This window comes from Phocoena sinus, chromosome 8 (assembly GCF_008692025.1).
Source record: "Phocoena sinus isolate mPhoSin1 chromosome 8, mPhoSin1.pri, whole genome shotgun sequence".
Lineage (NCBI taxonomy): Eukaryota > Metazoa > Chordata > Mammalia > Artiodactyla > Phocoenidae > Phocoena > Phocoena sinus.
Genome location: NC_045770.1, coordinates 76998236 through 77010569, shown reverse-complemented (window position 1 = coordinate 77010569; position 12334 = coordinate 76998236).

The window sequence follows — 12334 nt, the reverse complement described above, 5'->3', positions numbered from 1 at the left end:
AAGGAAATTTTAGAAGCTTTTTTAAGGAAAAAATGAAACACATTGTTGAATAGAAGGAATGGGAATAAAAGAGAAAATATAAATGTGTAGAATAAGGTAAAAAATACACATTGACTTTATTTATAATGTATTGTGTGGTTGAAAGTAGAAATAGAATTAAAATACATGATAATCAATTTGAAAGCAGCACAATAATTTGTGTTGGACAAATTCATTCACTGAGAGCAACCAGCCAAGCTGGGAAAAAATTAAGATAAAATAAGTTTGATGGTACAAAAGAACAGCAAAGACGTATTGTAATTATCATTCCCAGAGAGTAAGGAAGCTAGGCAAAATGAGTCAGACATTTGGAAACACTTTTCCTATTGAAGTATTTTTCCAATTTACTTAAAAAAAAAAAAAAAGTGTTCCTGAGATGAGAAGCTAAGCAGAAATCTGATGCTGACCATCTGAGGGTCCAAAGTATACTTTCATCATACCACGAGACAGATAGAATAAAAATTAGAGGCTGTCATGTTATAGAGGCTCTGGTAAACTTTAATTCAGGATTTTCTACTAGAATCCAAAATACTATAATCCAAGAAGTAATGCTAAACTGGAGATAAACCAGCTGTCACTAAAAATAAATCTGAAGCATTTAATTTCTGAGAGGATTAAGGTAATCTAATCCTAACCTAGCCTGAAAATCAAATCCTATCTAGAACTTATCTACAGAGATACCAATGAGCTATAGAATTTTTATCTACATATTAGTCCAAAAACTCAACAGGAACATTTCCAGATAAGATACAGTAGTTTGTGGCAGGGTAATTCTACTGTTACAGCAAATAGTAAAGCCAGATAAATTACAAAATCATATTTTTAAAGGTATCAGAGGCATTTGTAGGCAATAAGGCCTAGATGAGCTACAATTCAGAGAAAAGAAAACTGCTTTGAGATGAATTGAGGATGGCCGGCTGTTTTGCTTTCCTTGGGACATTTGCTGGTTCTGCATGTGGACTGAGGATGAAGCTTGTCCCAAACAGATACATTTCACAAGGAGAAAGATAATCCAGCAATGCATTTTGCAGAAACTTGGGGCTAGAATGACATGTGAATCTTTCAGTGGCCTCAAATTTGAAGTTAATTCTGAGCTGTAGAGCTGCATACAAGGCTGGGAAACTAAGCCAAAAGCTTAACAATAAGAAAGTTCACTATCTTGCAGGCTCCCCCATTCTTAGGGGAAAATAGATACACATGGGGCGAGATCCTGTCTCAATCTTAAGTACTGTCTTCCTTAGAGATATTTATAAAATTTAAAATTGCATGGGCTAGAAAGCTCAAGGACTAACTTGGGATCCCAAGAATGGCTCAGACATATGGCTCAGACAGGACTGAGAGAAAAGAAGCTCCTAGACCTGAAAGAACCATGCAGAGAAAATAGGGATAAACTTGATGTAGACTGACTCTTTCTAAAAATTAATAAAAGAGATAATAAAATATGGCTAATAATGAGAAAAATGGACAACAAAAGCAGACCTACAAATGAAATTGATATTGAAGTTCAGAGGTAAATACTCAACCTACAACATAAAGAGATGATTGAATAAATAGTGTAAGAGACATGTGAGACACAGTCAAATGTGTTAACATACATGCTGTTCAAGTTATTTGGGTGAAGAGTGAGAGAGAGGAGAAAAAGCAATATTTGAAAATATAATGACTGAGCAGTTTTCTAAAATTGATCGAAGATGTAATACACAGATTCAAAAAGGCTCGACAAATTCAAAGCGGTATCAATACACACACACTCACACACACTACTTCTACACATAATAATAAAACTGCTGAAAACTAACACAGAGTGAAAATCTTGAAAATATACAGGCAAAGAAAAAAAATTACTGAATAAAGAAATATTTGATGTTGACATCTCAGTAGAAACAGTGGAATACGGAAAGCAGTGGTATGAAATATTTAATGTGCTAAAAACAAATAACAGCCAACCTAGCAATCTATACTGAGAAAAATATATTTAAAAATAAAGAGGAAAAATAGATGTTTTCAAATAAAGAAAAACAGGAAATGTGAAGCAAGCTTACCCATAAAGAAAGGACTTTATTCAGAGGATTTTCAAGAAACACCAGTGGAAGCATGGGTACATAGGAGAAAATGAAGAAAACTAAAAATGGTAAATAAATAGGCAAATATAAATAAGTATTGACTGAACAAACACAAATTATATTTATATTGCTCTTATGAGTTTAACCTTATGTTAAACTAAAGGCAATAAAGGTGCCAAGGTGGATATAATTTAATAATCTTAGCACTCTAGCAACAGTAGGAAAGATATAAATATGATTTTTATTAGACAGTAATAAAATAATGGTTGATGTTATAGCCCTTACATAATCACTTAAAGAAAAGTAAATGCATAAGTAATAATTTAATAGAAGTTTTAAAAATATATGTACATATATATAAGAAACATATATAATCACATATATATGTGTATGTATATATGATTAATTCAAAAGATAAGAGAAAAAAGGTAACATAGACCAAATCACACAAATGGGAATCAATAGTAGGAAGGTAAAATACAACTACATCAGTAATTACACTAATTGTAAATATATATTAAACTCCAAGAAAGATCCTCTACCTGAATTCTCTCAATTCCACTCCAAAATATAACTGTTAAAAATTCCTTTGTTTCCTTGTAGATAAATGTATATATAGATGAATACATATAATGTAATATAATATAATATAATGTAATATAATAATTTTCACTTACTGCACAACTTGTTTTTCTTTATTAGATAACATACAACCCTTGTCAGTATAAATGATCTATCTACATGTCTATATCTATATGTAAATCTACTGATATATAAAAATTATATATCATTTTGAAAAATTCTTGTTTAATTATTCCATAAGTATACACAAATATACATATCATAAAGATACAGATCAATGAATTACTGCAAAGTGACCAAACCTTTCGAGTTAACTTCAATTCAAAAAACCTAAGAAAAAGGCATGAAAAACATATGTAAAATTTAATTACCAAATGATAGTTGGAAATGAGCAAGAAGGAGAAATATTTTTTTATCTTGTTAAGGCAAGAGGAAGAACAAATTTTCAGGGAAAGATAATATAATTGCCTAGTCTGTTTTATATACTCTTACCATTAAGTTACCTTCAGCATTTTCTCAAGGATATGGTACATTATTGTATTGCCTCTCTTCACAACACTCTAGACACTCTGGCAGAGGGAATTCCAACCCAGCTGCACAAATCTGAATTGTTATTGATCTTGAAAGTAATAGAATTCAAATTCCTGTGAAGTATAAGTTTCAAACCTTGTCACCTTGGAGATGAATTGCCAATAAATTCAAGAGCAACTGAAAGTGGCTTGCTCCAGTTGATGAGAAGATCTTTATTTTCAGGGTGTGCTTTGAATGATTAAAGTTCTATTGTCTCATCTTCTGGTGCAAGGGGAATAGTCTAGGAAGGAGCCACATAATCTGCTGAGTAAATCAGCATAGACTGATTCAGTTAGTAGAGTGTTGTACTCATCCTTTTGGGCAGAGTCAGGATAGTCTTCTGATCCCAAAGAACTTGAAGTTTCTAAACTAGAAGAGGGGAAGCACTTGGCCTTGGGGACTATATCAGGTCACCTCTGTTGGGAGATCCAGCCCTCTCATCCCTCCAATGGAATTAATCTGTCGCTTTTAGTTTCCCTCACTTCTGTTGCCACAGTAAGTAGTTAACATCCCTACAGTTTAGTTCACCACTAAGAAGGCAACATTTTAACATTTTCTGACACAAATTGGCAAGATACGTAGCTGCTGGATTGGTTCCCGAGGATGTTAAACTCTGCAGATGCTCAAGTTCCTTAGATAAAATGGTGTAGTATTTGCATATAAACTACACACATTCTCCTATATACTCACTCTAAATCATCTCTAGATGACTTATAATAGCTATTACAATGTAAATGCTATGTAAATAGTTGTAAGTATAGTGTAAATGCTATGTACATAGTTGCTGGTGCAGAGCAAGTTCAAGTTTTATTTTTTGAAAGTTTCTGGAGGACTTCCCTGGTAGCACAGTGGTTAAGAATCCGCCTGCCAATGCAGGGAACATGGGATTGAGCCCTGGTCCGGGAAGATCCCACATGCTGCGGAGAGCAACTAAGCCCATGTGCCACAACTACTGAGCCTGTGCTCTAGAGCCCGTGAGCCACAACTACTGAGCTTGCATCCTACAACTACTGAAGCCAGCGCATCTAGAACCCGTGCTCCGCAACAAGAGAAGCCACCACAATGAGAAGCCTGTGCACCTCAACGAAGAGTAGCCCCCACTCACCACAACTAGACAAAAGCCCATGAGCAGCAGTGAAGACCCAACGCAGCCAAAATAAGTAAATACGTAAATAAATAAATTAAATTAAATAAAATATATATGTATATAAAAAAAAGAAACTTTCTGGAATTACACCACACCCCAATATTTTCAGTCTTCTCTTGGTTGAATCCACAGATGTGGAAAGGCAAATACAGAGGGCTGACTGTAATAGGAAATGTGTGGTAGAAAAATGAAAAAAAACACCAGCAGATAACTGAACATTCTATGTGTAAACAAAATGTCTTTGGGAGATATGCTACAGTACTTCTAGTATTTGGAATGCACTGTAGTTTAGTAGCAATATCCAATTCAATGAGCACTTTGTGCATACAGCCATATGCTGACCATGAAAATTACATACAAATAAATTGACATGATCTCTCACCTCAAGGAACTTGCACTCCACTGGTACAGGTAAGATATATTCAATCACAATTAAATCAAGTCTTAGTGTGAGAGCACAAACATGGGACTATCAGTTCTGAGTGAACAATTCTAGGAAGGCTTCACATATGAGATAAAATTCTAGGTGTCCTCTCTTGCCCCTCTTAAAATAAAGTAATGGGGAGGGCACTGGAGACAGAAAACTACATGAGTAAAATAAAAGCATGGACATCCTTTGGTCAGAAGATCAGAGAAAGGCAGAAAGGCAGAAAATCCTCCATGAATTCAGAGTGGGTATAAATAAAGTGGCAAAATATAAAAATAGAAAGGTAGATAAATATTTACTTGGGTATATTTTCTACCAGTCTTTCAAATTATTCTATAACAAGAACTAAGTTAAGTTTCTTTCCTAATAAATAATCATAGGACTGCCGAAAAAAAAAGAAATTGACTTTCCATTTAAGTTGAAATAAAAATACCAAACAGTATTAATAATGTCAGCTTGTTGCTATTGTAAAATCTAGTATTAGGTTCAACCATTTAAAATGACTAGCTTTAGTTTTATGAAAAACAGTTTAATGCCAAATCTTTATACCAATCAATTTAATGGTAATATTTCCATGTCATAGGCTTATGTGTTGCTTAATACACTAATTTATAAGTTCTCAGATATTTTTAACATCCGTAGACATTTTAGAATTTCTTTTTCTTCTAAATAAGTGGGTCCTAGAATTACATGTAAATTTACAGATAAATTTCCATATGTGCGAACTAAACAAATTTTGTATAAGGAAGTGGCTTTCAAACAGCATTGGGATTTTTAATGTGCATAGTTACTTAATATGGAGGTCAATTTAGGATCTGCCTTTGGAGAAGAAGAATATCAATTCATGCCAGGATGCACAACACATTCAAATGATAGAATCAATTAACTAGAAGACCTCATGACTCTGATGGTTTCTAACTCAAAAAAATTAAAAGTTCTATTATAAATCAGTGTCTTTCTTTACTTTTCTAAGGACACATGTCTTGTCATGAGATTATCACAGCTTTGAATTAGGCTAATAGTGCTGTTAATTTTGTCTTTGCTTGGCTTATACTTTGTTTTATGAAACTATGTATAACTGATTGCTTTCTACTTTGAAGCTCAAGATCAACTCATATTACTAATTGGTGTCTGGGATGAAAGTAGAAAATAAGATTTTCATTCATGAAAAGGCATTTCTTGTTTTGCTCTTAGTGAGAAGAAAAATTATTTCTCTTAGACAAATTTCCTTACAGAATTTTAAAAACTTTGAATTATTTAAAATACCAGAATTTTGTCATATTTGTGGGGTATTTGTTATGTTTTACCCTTCAAATCACAAACAAAATCTTATTTTACAATAAAAATTGAATAGTCACAATTTTCAGGACCTAATCAAAGGTGTCAAAAGAATAACACCTTCTCAACACTTTATTATGAAAAATTTCAAACAGAGAACAATGTGGACAGATTTTCACGATAAAAATAAGTATAGCTACTACGTATATATGACCATTAATATTTCACTATATTTGATTTATTACATTATCTCTCCAGTCATTCAAACCCTATCCATTTTATTTATTCTGATGCATTTCAAAGTACATTAAAGAGATCAATATTCTTTCCATTACTGAAAATTCTTTTTGAAGACTATAAGATTTTATATTAGAGGTTTATTCTTTTATAATTTGAAAGATGCCTTCTGTTTTCCATCATTTCTTTTCATCAGTCACTTATCTTACATTGCTCTTTGAAGGTAGTGCGTCTTTAGTGTTTAAATGCTTTGAAAGTTTTCTCTTTGAATTTTTATCTTTAGCATGTCTGTTATTGTGGATCTGATTATTGATTTCTTTTAATTTACATTACTTGTGTTTGTTGTAGATTTATGAATACGTAGCTTGACGTATTTTGTATGTTTTGGAAAATTATTCTGTATCTCTTCAAATATTGTTTCTGCCTCATTTCTTTGCTCTCCTTATGGCACCATAAATATACTTGGTCAAGCCTTTTGCCCATAAGATATAAGCCTTCTATGAATTTTCCCATCTTTTTTGCTGCCTCTGTATATTATCCTGGCTGTGTTTTTCTAACCAATTTTTCACTGTTCCTCTCCTCTGTTGTGTCTAGCTTACTTTTTGTTAAAATAAACTTATTTATTTATTTTTGGCTGCATTGGGTCTTTGTTGCTGCACACGGGCTTTCTCTAGTTGCAGCGAGCGGGAGCTACTCTTCATTGCGGTGCGCGGGCTTCTCATTGCGGTGGCTTCTCTTGTTGCAGAGCACGGGCTCTAGACGCGCGGGCTTCAGTAATTGTGGCCCACGGGCTCAGTAGTTGTGGCTTGAGGGCTCTAGAGCACAGGCTCAGTAGTTGTGACCCATGGGCTTAGTTGCTCCGTGGCATGTGGGATCTTCCCAGACTAGAGCTTGAACCTGTGTCGCCTGAATTAGCAGGCGGATTCTTTTTTTTTTTTTTTAACGTCTTTATTGGAGTATAATTGCTTTACAATGTTGTGTTAGTTTCTGCTGTACAACAAAGTGAATCAGCTATACGTATACATATATCCCCATATCCCTTCCTTCTTGCGTCTCCCTCCCACTCTCCCTATCCCACCCCTCTAGGTGGTCACAAAGCACGGAGCTGATCTCCCTGTGCTATGGGCAGACAGATTCTTAACCACTGCACCACCAGGGAAGTCCAGTGTCTAGCTTAATTTTAAACTCATCTGTTTAAAGTCTTTAATTTCAACTATTATGTTTTTTCAGTTTTTTTTTTTAAACGTAACATATTCTTTGGGAAGTTCTCAACTGTGCAGTACATTTTCATGGAACATTTAACTGTAGATACTTTAATATTCATTTGTGAAAATTGCAATAACTGGCTCATCTGTCTATGTATTGTCTTTTTTGTTTCCTCTCTCTTAGTTCAATTTGTCGTTCAATTTGTTACAGTTGTTACGTTTGGAAATTCATGATGGAAAAGTGGAAATTATTTATAAAAACTGGAAGTCTGTTTGATAATATATTCCTTGCGTGTGAGTTTATACTATTCTCCGGAAGACAGCATGAATGAGGTCATCACTTTAATCCAATTTAGAAAAAAAAAGTAAGCTATAGTTGGCCAGAGTTATTTTAAAGTCAGTGACCATCTCCTGTTTGTCCTCTCCAACCGAGAACTTGTTTTGTTTACTAGGGACTCTGCCTTGGTGAGCTCTCCATCTCACATGTTTTCCTCTGCGATATTAAAACCCACTGCTCATTTTTAGCAGCTTTTTGCCTGATGTCTTGACCTCTTTCCTGGTGCAAATTAAAACTTCAGTAAATGCCTCAAATGGCAGAAAATATGTGGTTCGGCTTACTTACTTGCACTTCTGTTGAAAATCTGTGCTCCCTACCTCCTGTGTATCTTGATAGCTCTAAGGTCTAATTTTTGTTTACCCAGCCCTGTGAGACAGCCAAAAGCTATGCTAACTTCTTTACTTCTTAGCTGAAATCCTCTCACTGAAATATTTTCATCAACTCTCCCTTTCTTAAGAATGGGCCTTTGGAATGGCATATTCCATCTCCCAAGTTGCCTTTTCTCTAGGATCTTCTATCCTTAAGTTCTGATTATCTCAAAAGCCCCCTATTGCCTTAAAGCATGATATTTTTGTTTTGTTTTGTATTCAGCTTTTATTTTCTTCTAAGAAATGTTCATTTTCTGCAAGAAAATGGAAGACCCAAGAATTTAATTTATAGGAAAAATATTGGTTCAAGAATGAATGGAGGTTTTATTGCTTTCTAGTGCTAAATTTGGACCTAGATTAGAATGGGCTGAACAAGATGGTATCTGTGTCAGATAGTCCCTTTCTTTCTGGCTCCAACCTAATCATGTACAGATAGGGATAGAAGCCAGAAGTTGAATGAGATACTTTCACTCCGTTTTTGACAACTGACACTATTCAGGAGTTAACAAAGAGGGGGAGTTTGCTGTATCTTAATAGAAAAACTATGTGGCTCTGGCACTGTGAGGTCTCAGTAGAAGATAGCATCACTTTTGCTACCCAATTATTTGTTTTAGCTTAGGTAGTACTGAGAACCAACATCCTGAGCCATGGCATCAGGGTTGTCCTGCAGGAAAACAGCAGCCATGGTAACAGCATAACTCAGGATTCAAGTGGTGTTTTAGACAGAAGGCCTGTAAGAGAGTACTGAAAACAAATGTATGATGAGAAAGTCCATGGGTACTTGAGAGATACAGTTTGGGATGCCAGCAGGCTAGTGGGGAATGAAGTGACCTGGAAAGTAGCAGGATTAGTGAAATGTTATGAGATGAAGATATATTCTATTTACATATTTTTAATTTTAATTTTTCTAATTTTGACTTAAAGTCTGTTTCATTCAAGCAGTGTATCATAAAATATATTGGTGGTCTCTGGACACACTCGTTTCCTCTTTAAATGCATTAGAATTTGTTTCATACTTTTTTTTAGTTATAATTTCTGTCTATATGATTAGCTCACAGGTCCTGCGGTTGGATGCTGCATGTATTCTTGTTCCATTGTTTCTCTAGCAAATTGCCACAAATTTAGTGACTTAAAACAACACAAATTTATTATCTTACAGCTTTGTAGCTCAGAAGTATCACTGGCCTAAAATCAAGGTGTCAGCAGGGCTGTGTTCCTTCTGGAAGTTCTAAATGGAAATGGATTTTCTTTCCTTTTCCAACTCTTAGAGGTCAACTTTTTGCCTTGCTTGGCTCATGGTCCTGTATCACTCTGACCTCTGCTTCCATTGTTACATGTCTTTCTCTGATCCTGACCCCTGTGACTCCCTCTTATAGGGATCCTTATGATTACATTGGCTTCCCAGATAATTAGCAATAATCTCTTCACCTCGAGATCCTTAATTCCATGAGCAAAGTTCCTTTTTCAATTTCAAGTAACATATTCACACATTTAGGGGATTAGGACATGAACATTCTTGGGAGGCCATTATTCTACCTACAACTTAGTATACAAGTTATTTTACATTCCTCTTAAATCAACTAATAAACCATTCTGAAGAGAATAAGGTGCTCAGAAGATATCAGTTGGCTCACTGGAACAATCTTTAAAGTCTAATACTTGGATACTTGGAAATTACTTAGAAAATATTCACTGAAATAGACTGATGGTTGTCAAATATTAACTACTAAATTCCTGAATAAATCATGAGCAATCATCAATGACCCATTTCATATAGGAATAATTGAATCATATTTGACATATTGAGAAATTATATCGCTAATGTGTCTATTAAAATAAGCATATAGAATATGTTCAGAGATGGAAGATTTCCAATTGAGCATAATAAGATTTTATTGTTTGTTCATACAGATCTATACTCTGGGCTAGATTGGTCCTTGAACTCTAGGCTTCAGAAACAGTCAGATCTATATGGTTTGGACAATCCTTATTATATTTCCTACTCAGTTCCTTCTGGTGAATTTTTCACATAGAAGTAGTGTAAAAGCTCATGGGACTATGCAATTATATATATATAGGGGCCACATGCATTGGCCCCAATCCTATGTTTAAATACATTTTATACCTTTAAATTTCAAGTATTTATCCCACTCATCATCTGGCTTCTTAAAAGAGGTCATGTACAGCAAAAAACTAGCACTCTTTTTGAAAAAGAGAACATATTTTACTTATCTAGTTACCTCATAAGACTGGGACCATTAATTTAACACCATATTTACCTTGATTGTATTTTGTTTAATGAAGTAGACTATTAACTTGGAACAATGAACATTGCAAACAGCAGATGATGAAACTTCTCATGTCCCTTAACAACTATAGGATTTGATATACTGTGTTTCCCAGTGCCAAAAACATAATAAGGAAAAACAACAATTATGTATTAAAACACAAGATTACATATTCATTAGAATGAAAACACACATTTAAAAGTGAAAATTATGTTTTTTATACTCATGGTCAAAACAGATTTCAATGTTATTGAGCAGGTCAAAAGTTTTTTCATGACAGAACATCAACTGTGTCTTGCTAGTGCTTAACTAGCAATAAGATAATAGCTGTGTTGCTTTAATGCCAAGCACCTGGTTGATTTATCTTTTCATTTTGTTTTAAAATATCCATAGAGTAAACATTTCAGAGGGGTAGGTCTACATTGTATAAAGCAAATAAAATTGTATCATAGAGTAAAAACATTTACAGTAATTAAAAAAAAAAATACAACTGTAGTATTGAGTGGAAAATAATCTTCCAGGGAGTTAAATGTTTTATCTACATTATTTTATTAAAACCTCACAATTAATACAACATATTAAAATCAGTTATTAAAATCTCCATTTCAAGATGAGAGTGCTGAGGTAAGGAAAGGTTAAGGAGTTTACCCAAGATAATCCTGGTTTTTTGTTGTTGTTGTTGTTTTTAATAATCAGACTTACAAACTGAATGTTGACAAAGCAAACCTTAACATTCCCCTCAGCTTGACTAAACTTCTGGCAGCCTTCTTCCTGCCTCTAGGCCCTGAATTCCCTTTTTTTAGAGTATTTACTTTAGGAAAACTTTCATTGTAACTTCTTTGCCTGCCCCTTTGAAATATATCTTTTTTTAAAGCCTCTTGTCATTTACAACCCAGGACTTTCTCAAGGACCTGGGAGCCATTCCCTTGAAGTATAACCATCAAGGAAGACAGTGCTCTGTCTCCCAGTCTCTACGGGAGGGTAGGAGCCTAACTTCATTGTGTGCCTTGCCCCAAGTTATAAAACTACCACCTGCCGTGAATATATAAAGTTTAATTTGCCTTTGGTTAAGGCCAGTTAGCAAACACAAATGACCTACAATCGCCCCCACCCCAACTCTTAGAAATCTTCCTCCTTGGAAGGAAATGAGTTCCAAGTGTGTCTGGCCTCTCTCCCTCATTGCATAAAGTCTTCCCTTACCTGTCTGACTTTGTCTTGTGTAATTTTTGCTTTGATGTCTTAAGGCCTCAGCTTCTGAATCATTAAGCCTATGCTTCTGATTTCAGAGGGGCAGCAGTGAGTGCCTGAAAAGAGATCTTAGTTCCCTGCCCAGGAATTGAAACTGGGTAGCCTGGATGAAAAACCAGGAATCCTAGCCACTAGTCCACCAGGGGCTAGAGGCTAGAAGCAAAGTTTCCCTGGCTTTTGCCCCATTTGAAAAATGAATTTCTCAAAGAGGCAAACTGTAAAAACAGGTACAAGTTTATTATCAGAGACACAGCATAACATGTGCGAGAGCACAGAGAGAAGCAGTTTGTTTATTTAAGACAGAAGCAAGGCAGAAATACACACCTGGAGAGAAAGGGTGCGGGCATCCTCCCTAATGAGGACTGCCCAGAGAGGTGATTTAAATTACTAATATAGAATAGTTCTTCCGGGTCTTTGTTACGTTTGGTCAATTATTTTGTTTCTTTTTCCACACCTGACCTGTCCTAGGGCCCTCCCCAACATGCGTGCGCAACTTTTTGCCAAGATGGATTCCAGCGCAGAGGCCTGTGGGAGGCTTGGCATCA